This window comes from Lynx rufus, unplaced genomic scaffold (genome assembly GCF_022079265.1).
Source record: "Lynx rufus isolate CCGP_SWC_20201006 ecotype Redwood Valley unplaced genomic scaffold, mLynRuf1.p SCAF_28, whole genome shotgun sequence".
In the NCBI taxonomy this organism is placed as follows: domain Eukaryota; kingdom Metazoa; phylum Chordata; class Mammalia; order Carnivora; family Felidae; genus Lynx; species Lynx rufus.
This window is the reverse complement of record NW_025814843.1, coordinates 8,195,386-8,206,344: the sequence shown is the minus strand read 5'-3', so window position 1 is coordinate 8,206,344 and position 10,959 is coordinate 8,195,386.

Sequence of the window (10,959 nt, the reverse complement as noted above, 5' to 3'; positions counted from 1 at the left end):
TGAATTTTAGATCTGACACTGTCTTTGGAAGCAGTGAGTGATGGGTATTAAGGCAGAAAATTCCTAGCCTGGGTCCCGATTTTAGAAACACTGGCGATAGATGCTTTTAAAGTCTGAAAAGCTAAACGTGATGGAGAAAACGAATTGTCAGGTTAGGCAGTGGCGGTAGACCAGTGCAGGCATCGTAAGGGATTTAGAACAGATATAAACACTTCTGTTCCTTTTCTGAAGAACTTGCCATGGCTACGTCCAGCTCATTTGTTTTCACTGAGGGGACACCAGGATGCCGTGTGATGTTCACGCGTGTTTCCCCTGCATAATGGAAGGAGACACAGACATGCGTCCCTAGTTCACGGGCAAATCCTCATGACTAGCTGTAGCCCTAATGAGGTGGGTACTACATACTTTGATTTAAGGTGGGAGGAAAGACGTGGTATCCACAAAACTCTTGTGGATTGAGAAGATGAGTGGGAGTATGCCATATGCCCATGATACTTGCAAATTGGGTTTTGGTGGTTTTGCCACATACACAGCTGTTGCCGAATATGACGGGAAATCTATCTACTCTAAGTGTGTCCCTGAGATCTGATGTGATATTTTTTACTATCATCTGCTAGCTTAAATTACTGATTAATGTGATCACTATTTTTATGCATCCTATTGAGCTAGAATTTTCTCTTTAACACATTAACAGACTGAATCTTTTATACTTTTTTTTATTTCTTTTGATACAATCCTGTGGAAGGCAGACATTTTTATTTTCTAAAAAATCTCTGTGGAAATGACTCTCAGAAGTTCAGCAATGTACACAAAATGTTGGGGGGTCTAAGAAAGAGGAAATGTCTTCTGATTTTTTTCTATGTTAAGATTTTCACAACTCATTTATTTTTACTTCTTTTGGAACTTGGTACCTAAATTCTAGACATAATAACTATATTATCAAGCACACCCACAACTTTTAGAACTAAAAGATAGCAGAAGACACTGTGGATGGGACCAAGACACAGGCTGAGTTATGCAACTATAGCTAGTGAGGACTGTACCTAAAACACAGAGCTTTGACAAACTGCAGAGACCGACTGATCATCCAGATCTTGAAAGCTCTGAAACGGGGCAGGGGTCTTGTGGAGACTGGCATAGACCACCAGGAATGGGTCAGAGAAACTTGCAGGGCTTGGACAAGGACAGAAGAGTAGCAGCGCTGAATGAGGGAGAGGCCTTTCCCTTATACCTGCGTCTCTAAGGACTGTGTGAACAGGAAATACAGGAAAACAGTGCTAAGCCTTCTTGTATCTGTGAGGTTCTTTGTGATTTGGATGCTGTGTTTAAGCAGTTTGGATAAGAGATTTTCCCTTGTGTGTCCCCCCATTATCCTTGCAGATTTGGAAATGTTATAGGATTCTGTGATCTTGGACTCCTTCATCTACTAAAAGCATAAATTTAGTGAAAACCTGAGATTCCCTTTATCTTATAGAGTTGTATGAATTAAATTAGGCTATGTAAATAATCTATAGTATAAACTGCCTTTATGAGTAATAAAGGCATTACAGATGATTATTATTAGAGGTTATATATAATCACTTAATTCTTAAATATACACACCCACAGACATACACCCACACACACATACCTACACATATGTAAGATGCTTAGAACAGTGTCACCAGGGGCTGCTGAAGCAGACATTTTGTAATTCCAAGTAAAGGTCACAATGACATGCTGACACTCCTGAATGTACCCAGGGAGTCCAGATGGTAGTAAAGGACCGCAGAGAGGTGGTGGCTAGGAAATGTCAGCGAACAAGGTTATTATTGTTGTTTTATGGTTTTATTAGATGAATTTTGTCCAAAAATTATAGTTGGCACCCAGTCCTAGCTTCTGTGGTATCCGGCATAGCAACACAGCCTCAATGAAACCCCTTGAGATTTGGCAAGTCACATTTGTTGTTTGTCTTTTTAAAAATTCGTCTGGGACTCCCAATGGGTCATCACTGTTGAAGAGAAGTTGCATATTCATTTTAAGTCGGTTGTTTATAGCACTGTGCAGAATTCTCATTCCAGGGTGTGGGTAGAGTCATTCACTCGCTTTTCTACTCTACACATACTTACTAAATGTCCACTGTGTACTAATAAATTACCCAAACTGGCCAAGCTCATGCTTCAGTCAATGGGGGTGGACATACACAGACAAAGAAGTCAGTATGTAGTACACCAGACGATACTACATGCTAAAAGGGACAATAAAACCGAGTAAGGGGGAAGGGAGAACTGTACCAAGGTGGGTGATCTTGGAAGGCTTTTCATGGAAGGTGACAGACATTTGAATAGAAGCTTGAGGGAAGTTAAGAAACAAGCAATGTGGGTATGTAGAAGAAGAATATTTCAGACAGAGGGAACAGAAAATGTAAAGGTCCTGAGGCTAGAGTACCCTAAAGTGTTGAAGGATCAGTGAAGAAGCCTGAAACAGAAGCACACTGTCAGGGGACAAGGGGGTAGTGTGGCGGCAGACGGAGTGGGAAGGGTCAGTTAACGTAGGAGCTTGTGAGACCATGTCAGGACTTGGTTTTTAATCTGAATGAGATGGAGAGCCAGAGGAGAATTTTAGGAAGGGGGGCTGAAGATTTAAAAGAACACTCTGGTGCCTGTGTTGAATGTAGATTGCAGGGCAGCAAGGGGAGGCCAAGGAGAGGCAGCAGGCTACTCACTGCCACAGTGTAGATGGATCATAATGGTGGCTTGGGCCGTGTTCCTGTTAGTGTGGCTGACTTACCATACTGCCCCAGATGATGGCCTAAAACAAACATTTTATCATGCCTATGGATTTTGAGGGTCAGGAATTTAGAATCTGGAAGGGACACAGCAGCCTTTGTTTTATAGTACCTGTGTTCTCTGAGAACAAAACCTGGGGGTGATTCAACAGCTAGGGGCAAGTATTATGTCCCATAACAAAAGCCAGAGAACAAAAGGATTGTTGAGAAGGGTAGCTAATAAATACAGTGATGCCTGGGGGCAGACATGGGGTCCAGGGAAAGTTTGTTAAAAAAGGGGAGAGACTAAGCATATTTGTGTTGATGAGGAGGATTCTCTAGAGTTAAGACAAACTGATGACACAGGAGAAGAGGGAATTATTGTGAGCGGCAAGGCAAGGGGGACTGGAGTCCAGAGGCTCTGATGGGAACATGGACAAGGGTTAGGGTTAGGAAAGAAGACGGAGAGTGAGAGCGAGATGCAGGTTAGCTGATAGATTTGATGGTAGGAAGATGAGGGGGTTCCTATTTGCTTGCTTCTGTTTCCTCAGTGAAGTATGAGGCAAGGTCACTGGCTGAGAGTGAGGGCAGTTGAAGGAGATGTAGTGGGTATACAGAGAGAAGGTGTGACGTGTTCTCTTTGAAGAGGGAGAGGCTCACCCAGGAGTACTGAGTTATAATCTTGTAGTTAAAGTGAGACCAGGTTAGCGGATCTGTTTTTCTCCAGCAAGTTCAGATGCTCGGATGTAGCCATAGAGAATCTGGGTTTAACCAAGGTGAGACTTTGTCAGGCAAGTGAAATCTAGAGAGAAGGCCAACGGAGTTAAGAATCTTTTCGAGTGAGTTATTATAATGTTGGGCCATGAAATTTAAGCCTGGTTAAAGAAGGAGGTGAAAGAACATATCAGAACAATGAAAAAGTGGTAGGGGTCAATGGAGATGATGGGATATCTGGAGTAGGTGAGCTGGAAGAAGAGGCAGTGTTAGAGATTGAATGGAATGAATCCCGCTTGGTGGTGATGTGTGATTATTTCATATGTGGTCGGATTTGATTTGCTAATATTTTGTTGGGGGAATTTTGCATCGATGTTCATAAGAGACACTGAACTAGTTTTTCTTTCTTATAATATCTTTATCTGGTTTTGATAGTAAGGTCATTCTGGCCCCATAGAATGAGTTAGAAAATGCTCCCTCTGCTTTTTTCTTGAAGACATTGTGGAGAATTGATACTATTTTTCCTTAAATCTTAGGTAGAATTCACCAGTGAAATTATCTGAACCTGATGATTTCTGTTTTAGAAGCTTATTAATTATTGAATCAATTTCCTTAATAGATGTGCATCTATTCAGATTATTTATTTCTCCTTGTATGCTTTGGTAATTTGTGCAGAGACTGAATGGGATGCTTGAGGTTGAGATTTTTGTGAATGTACAGATCTTGATCATGACAAGGGCAGTGATGACTATATACTCACCTACCTCAAACTATTCCCCAGAGCTAATTTTCTACACATGCAAATATATAGTGTATTATATGCAAATATATCATATTTGTATATAAATGTATAGGGTGTATTTATTTATTTATTTATTTATCTATACAAATGGGATTATATATACTGATGGTCTTCAACTTGGTTTTTTACTCATTATGATGTACAGAAATGCTTTCCATAGTGGTATTTATTCATTTAATTGGTATTTATTGGGCAGACATACAAGAGTTTAAAAAAAGAAGTCCGTGCTCTCTTGGAATTGACATTTTGATGGAAGGGGGTGGTGGATACAATGAATTCATTCAAAAAAAAGTTAAAGATGTATTTTTTATTCTATGTGACGTGCTATAAGAAGTGTAAGAGTAACAAGGTAGAGATTACTGTAGGCAGGGGGCCACACTGGTGTGGCAAGCAAGATAGACTTCTTTGAACCAAGACTTGAATCATGCGAAAGAATTACCTCTGAAGAGATCTGAATGAAGAGCATTCCAAGCAGGGACAATTGTGGGGAAGTGAGTGAAGGAAAAATAGGTCTGTATCTTCAGTGTCTACCAAGAGCCACGTGTATATTCTCAGTATTTGATTTGCATTGCCTCATTTGATCCTCATGCAAACTTCAAGAGTAGAAAATGCCATTATGCTGTCTACTGAAAAGGGACTGAGCTGCAGTCTGGTTCAATAAATTGCCCAGGATCACATAGCTAGTGTGTGTGGTGGAGTGGAGACTCGGCCCAGGCAGGGCCGCCCCCGAGACTGTCACCTAGTCACCAGCTCTACAGCCTCTAGTGTCCCTTCCAACTCTGAGATTCCACGTTTATTTAGTGATTTTACTGACACAATAAAAGCTATGCCAGAAGTAAACAGCTAACAGAATGATAAATGAGAGACCTCCCGTCAAATTACTGATTTACATTTTGTGAAAGCTGCATTTTATGAGAACTGCATGTGGTGTTATGTTGTCCTGTTGTTGAACATGCCATAACCTTGCCCACCAGAAGCCAGCATATCCAAAACCAGGATGCCATAAGCAAACTACCCCATGATACACAAATCTATGCAAAGTACATGATGCTAAAGAGATAGAGAAGTGTAGAGACTTGTGTTTTCTGTGCCACAGCATGTAGGGAGAGCCTTGAAGATGTTTTTCAGAAATTCTGTCTTGGGAGCACATCAATAATTTGTCCCTACACGACATGTAAGTTTTGCTCGCTTATCACCCACCCCTTCTAGCTGTCTACACCTTTCCACTTCCTTGAATAGAGTGAATACAGGAGCACCTACTAGGTGTTAAAATTAACTCAGATGCACACAGATTCCTGGGGAAGCAAGTCTAGATGGGAAAAGAATGGGGAGACAGAATCATTCAGCTCTTTGTAATTATTCTCTTTCATTCTTTTTTTTTTTTTTTTTAATTTTTTTTTTCAACGTTTATTTATTTTTGGGACAGAGAGAGACAGAGCATGAACGGGGGAGGGGCAGAGAGAGAGGGAGACACAGAATCGGAAACAGGCTCCAGGCTCTGAGCCATCAGCCCAGAGCCCGACGCGGGGCTCGAACTCACGGACCGCGAGATCGTGACCTGGCTGAAGTCGGACGCTTAACCGACTGCGCCACCCAGGCGCCCCTATTCTCTTTCATTCTTTAGGGCCTCCCTGATTCCCAGGGCTTGGTATGTAGTTGTTTGGCTCACTCTTGCTCCCCGCCAGGTATTAGCTGACATTCCTACTCTTATGTGTAAGAAGTCATGTGCTGTCCCCACCATGCAGGCAACATTAATAATTAATTAATATTTGACAATCTATTTTCCCATGTATTGGTGAACTATAATAAAAATAAATCAGTGGGACAAATCTAATTTTAACTTAAATCTTTTCAAATTCTCTGTCCTTCTTAGTTCCAGTTAGACAGCAAGACACACGTCTAGGATCGTTTTTCTGTTCAAGTCTTATATATGGTGCTAAGTTTCCTATTCCAGAAAACAAGTACCAATAAAGTGTTGCCGTCCGTGCTGATAGCTGGTATCTTCTACACAATTGGAAGTACTGGTAGGAGGAGAATATATTATATTCCCAAGTGGCAGGATATCAACAAGAGAGAATTGTAAAGAAGTAAGAGGCAGTTGTGTAGGGGAAATGAAGAAAATCTTTTAGTATTCCTGTGCTGGTTGTTTGTGGATGTTTTGCATTTCTGTAAATGTCACTGTGTAAACAGTTGCCCATTGGTTTTGAAGGTGTTGAAAGTAAGAGAAAAGTTTTAAGAAACTATTTTTTCCCTAAATATATATTGTAGTTGGGCAAAATTCAGAAGTAAAGTGTGAATAAATACAACTCTTTTTCTTTAAATGAGTAAATCAGACTAATCAATCTAAATTCTGGAATTTCCTTGGGTAACAGGAGAGATCAGACAGATTGCAAGAATTGAAGAGGAGAGAGAGACAGGGTGCATTAACTGAACAGGAGCCATGAGGCAGGATAGAACATCTGAGCAGAATAGATAAGACAAGATGCAGTAATTGAAGGGGAGAGACGAGAAAGCATGCAATAAATGAGAGGGAAAGAGAGAGAGAGGACAGGATGCAATAACTGAATGGGAAGGACAAGGTAGGATACAGTAATGGAAGAGGAGAGATAAGAAAACATGCGATAAATGAGGGGAAGAGAAGACAGGATGCAATAAATGAGCAGGCGAGATAATACAGGGTGCAAAAACAAATGGGAGAGATCAGACAGGATGCAATAACTGGGCGGGAAAGATAAGGCAGAATGGAATAACTGGGCAGAAGAGATCATACAGGATGCAATAAATGAGCAGAGAGATAAGAAAGGATGAAATAACTGGACGAGAGAGTTAAGACAAAATACTGTGACTGTGAAGGAGACATGGCCAGGGTGCAGTAACTGAACATAAGAGATAAGACGGGGTAGAATATCTCGGTGGGAAAGAGAAGACAGGAAGGGATAATTGAACAGGAGAAGGTATAGGTAATTGCTCTAGAGAGATTCTTCTGCCTATTAGGGATGGTTGCTTGGAGCCAGTGCCCTTGAAGGATAAGTAGGGTGCACTTACAAAAGAGGAGGCGAGAGTATGATGGTCAGAGGCAGCAGCAGAAGTGAGGAGAATAGGACAGTGAGATGAAAGTACGGGAAAGGAACATTTCCGTCCACCTGCAGGTCCTAGAACACTTATCAGGGGATGCTTTGACTCTTAAATAAGGCTTTAAAGGGAACCATGTCGAAGCTGAGACTTAAGGAATGGGTAAACATTTGCCAGATGGATAAGAAGGGGAGGGCATGCAGGCAGCAAATTCAAAGGTATGGAAACTTTCATTCATTCATACTTCCAAAATGTCATTATTGAGCAGACACTCTGGTCAAGGCACAATGTCAAGTGGAGGGATATACGGGTGAATAAGAAAGACCCCAAACCTATATATGCTTCATGTAACATCCATTTTAATGAGGGAGAATGACATTACTTATTTGCAGTTTAGTTAAGTGATAAGTAAAGAGAGCATACAACAGGGAAATCAGACCTATTCGGGAGGGTCTAGGTCTTTTTCTTAACATAGTGAAATTTAAGCTCAGATTTAGAGGATGAATAGGCCCTAGCTAGTCGAAGTATAGAGGTAAGAAGTGAGAGGGTCCTTGAAGCCAGGGCAGGTGAGAAGGCTCAGAGTATGTCCCTAGAACTAAAAAGGAGATCAGTGAGGCTGAGACACACAAGAGGAGGGCAGAGTGTATCACAAGGTGGAGCTTACAGGGTAGGCGAGGGCCATCCTCAGGATTTTAATCTTTATGCTACGAGAAAAGAGGGGTGACTTTAAGCGGGACAGTGATGTGGCCAGTGTATTGTTTTTAGAAAGCTCTCACTGGCTGCAGTTTAGATTCTGTCAGAATGGTTTAGACTCAGGAAAGAAGAGTAGTTGTGTGGGAGACCAGGCAGTAGATGATGGCAGTTTGGATGGGGAACATGGTGGGAAAGACAGAGTTGATGGTCTTGAAAGATATTTAAGGGCAGTGAAGAAAAAAACATGATGACCGATTGGATATGGGTGAGTGAAGGACAGGTTGGTCGGTCTCAAGGCTGGTTCCTAAATAGTTAGATTGAGGAACTGAATGATCACCGTTGCCATGCGCTGTGATAAGCCTCTCTACAAGAGAGGCTAAAGGATCGGAGGCTATGGTCATGAATTAATTTTGGCCATGTTGAGTTTAAAGTTTCTTCTATTAGCAGAGACATCAAGCCTGCAGTTCAGAGTACAGAACTAGAGTTGGGGTGTAAATTTGGAATCCATACGTTATGGATGGTAATAGAAACCAAGGGAGCAGGTGAGATCATCCAAGGAGAAATGTAAACTGAGAGGAGAAGGGGGCCTAGGATGGAAACTTGGTTCACATCACATTGAGTTCACAAAAACTTCTGATGGTTAGACAGAGGCAGATGAGATGATGAAGGAGAATGAGAGAGGCTGGAGAGCTGGAGCTATGAAGGACACCAAAGCAGGTCAGAGTTTTGGAAATGAAGGGAAGAATACATTTCCATAAAAGAGAATGGTCAGATGTGTAACATGCAATTGAGAGGTTGAGGTGACTAAAGATTGAGAAGTGTCCATTCGATTTAGCAATGAAGACGTCACTGAGGATCATAGTGAGATCCATTTAGGTGGAGTGGAGGGAACAAACACCAGCCTGGAGTGAGTTGAGGAGGAGGTGAGGAAAGGCAGCAATGTGTATATGTAACAGTTTTGAGAGATTTTGTCAGAAAGTAGAGACATGAGAAAGGAACTAGAGTGAAGAATTGGGTCAAGTGACAGTTTTAAGATAGGATGCAGTAGAGTGGAAGATATTGAGAAGAAGGTGGAAGAAAAGGAGTGTCCACTGTATATTCTGAGAAGGGGGGAGGGGATGAGATTTAGAATAGGCAGATGAGGTGGCCCTGAATTTAAATTGGAGGAGCGACCTCCACATTCGAAGGATGAATATGGATGGCTTGGCAGCAGAAATGGGAGGCCATTGGCATCTGAGAGCACCTAGTTTTTCTTTTAAGCAGGATGTGAGGTCATCTTCTGGGGCCAAAGGCAGGGAATGGAGATTTGAGGAGAGCAGAGATCTGAAATAGAACTAGAGGGACTGAGCAAGTTGACTGCATAACTCCAGCACCGAAGGCCCAGCAGGGTCAGTGATTGGGAATTTATACTGGTACCATCTCCTTGGAAATGTGGAGCAGTGAACTATTGCATTCATTCAGGTTTGGTTTCTTTCCACTTGAGTGTGGCAGGGGATAGGAGATGGCAAGCAAGTTTGGGATTTTGTGAAGAGAGTGGACAAAAGATAATTTTTGCTTGCTTGGGAGAGCAAAAGGGGCTAATGAATATGGAAGAAATAAAAGGTCAGAGATTATTGGAGGTACAGTGTGGTTAAATAAGAACGTTAGATTAGGGATAGGGCAACATGCAAGCTGGAAGATCAGAAAGGTGGTGCTTGATTTGGTGAGTGTGATGTTGGGGCCTTTTCCAGAGTGGGACTGTGGACGAGGTGCAGGGGACGAGAAGGCAGTGGAGGATGGGAGTCACTGGACTAGAGACATCATCCATATGGATGAGGAAATCTCCCAGGAATGTGGGAAAAATTGGGTGATCAGAGAAGAAGGGCCAAAATCGTACTGAAGGAAGTCAGTCAAGGACCGCAGCAGGTGTGGGGGATAAGCGGAACAGCAGGAATCTCAAAGAAGGAAGAACTCTCTACAAGAGGATGAGCAGCACTAGGGATGGAGGCAGGATATTGCTTGTAGCTCAGGGCTCCTTAAGAACTTAAGTTCTCAGAGTGTCTCCCTCTCTCTCTGCCCCTCCCCCGTTCATGCTCTGTCTCTCTCTGTCCCAAAAATAAATAAACGTTGAAAAAAAAATTAAAAAAAAAAAAAAAAACTTAAGTTCTCAGAGCCTGAGAGAGTAAAGGTCACCTCTTAGGAGAGCTTCCAGGGGAGCATTGCTATCAGGGAAGGGTAGATTTTAATTTATAGTACAGCTCAGGATGCAGCATTAGGATGAACACTTGTCTCTAAGGCTCAGTAGAAAAAAAAAGTGAAGGTGCATATCAACCCAGAGGGATTTCCCCCAGGAGCTGAGGTCCAGAGGAGTGCAGCCGGATAATTTAACTGACTAGATAGTTAAAAAAAAAAAAAAAAAAAGTAATCTGGTATTGTTCTTTTTAAATAGGTGTATGGTTCTTGGGGCGCCTGGGTGGCTAAGTCGGTTGGGTGGCCGACTACAGCTCAGGTCATGATCTCACGGTCTGTGAGTTCGAGCCCCACATCGGGCTCTGTGCTGACAGCTCAGAGCCTGGAGCCTGCTTCGGATTCTGTGTCTCCCTCGCTCTCTGCCCCTTCCCTGATTGCTCTCTGTCTCTCTCTCTCAAAAATAATAAACATTAAAAAAAATTTTTTTAAAGAGGTGTATGGTTCTTGTATGTTCTTTTGTTACATTCCTGGTCGACAAGATCCTTGCTGTTTTACTTGCTCCTTGTCTATTAAAAATGAGGTGAGGAGGCCCATGCCACCTCCAGCACATGTAGCTCCCTGGTAGTGATACCAATTCTAATCATGATGAGGACAATTGCTGCAGCATGGTAGAAAGGCACAGCGTCGCAAGCCAGAGAGAAAATAATGAGAAGGGGGAACTGACTGAAAAAAAGATTGATTGGCCTTCCACTGCTGTCAGAAG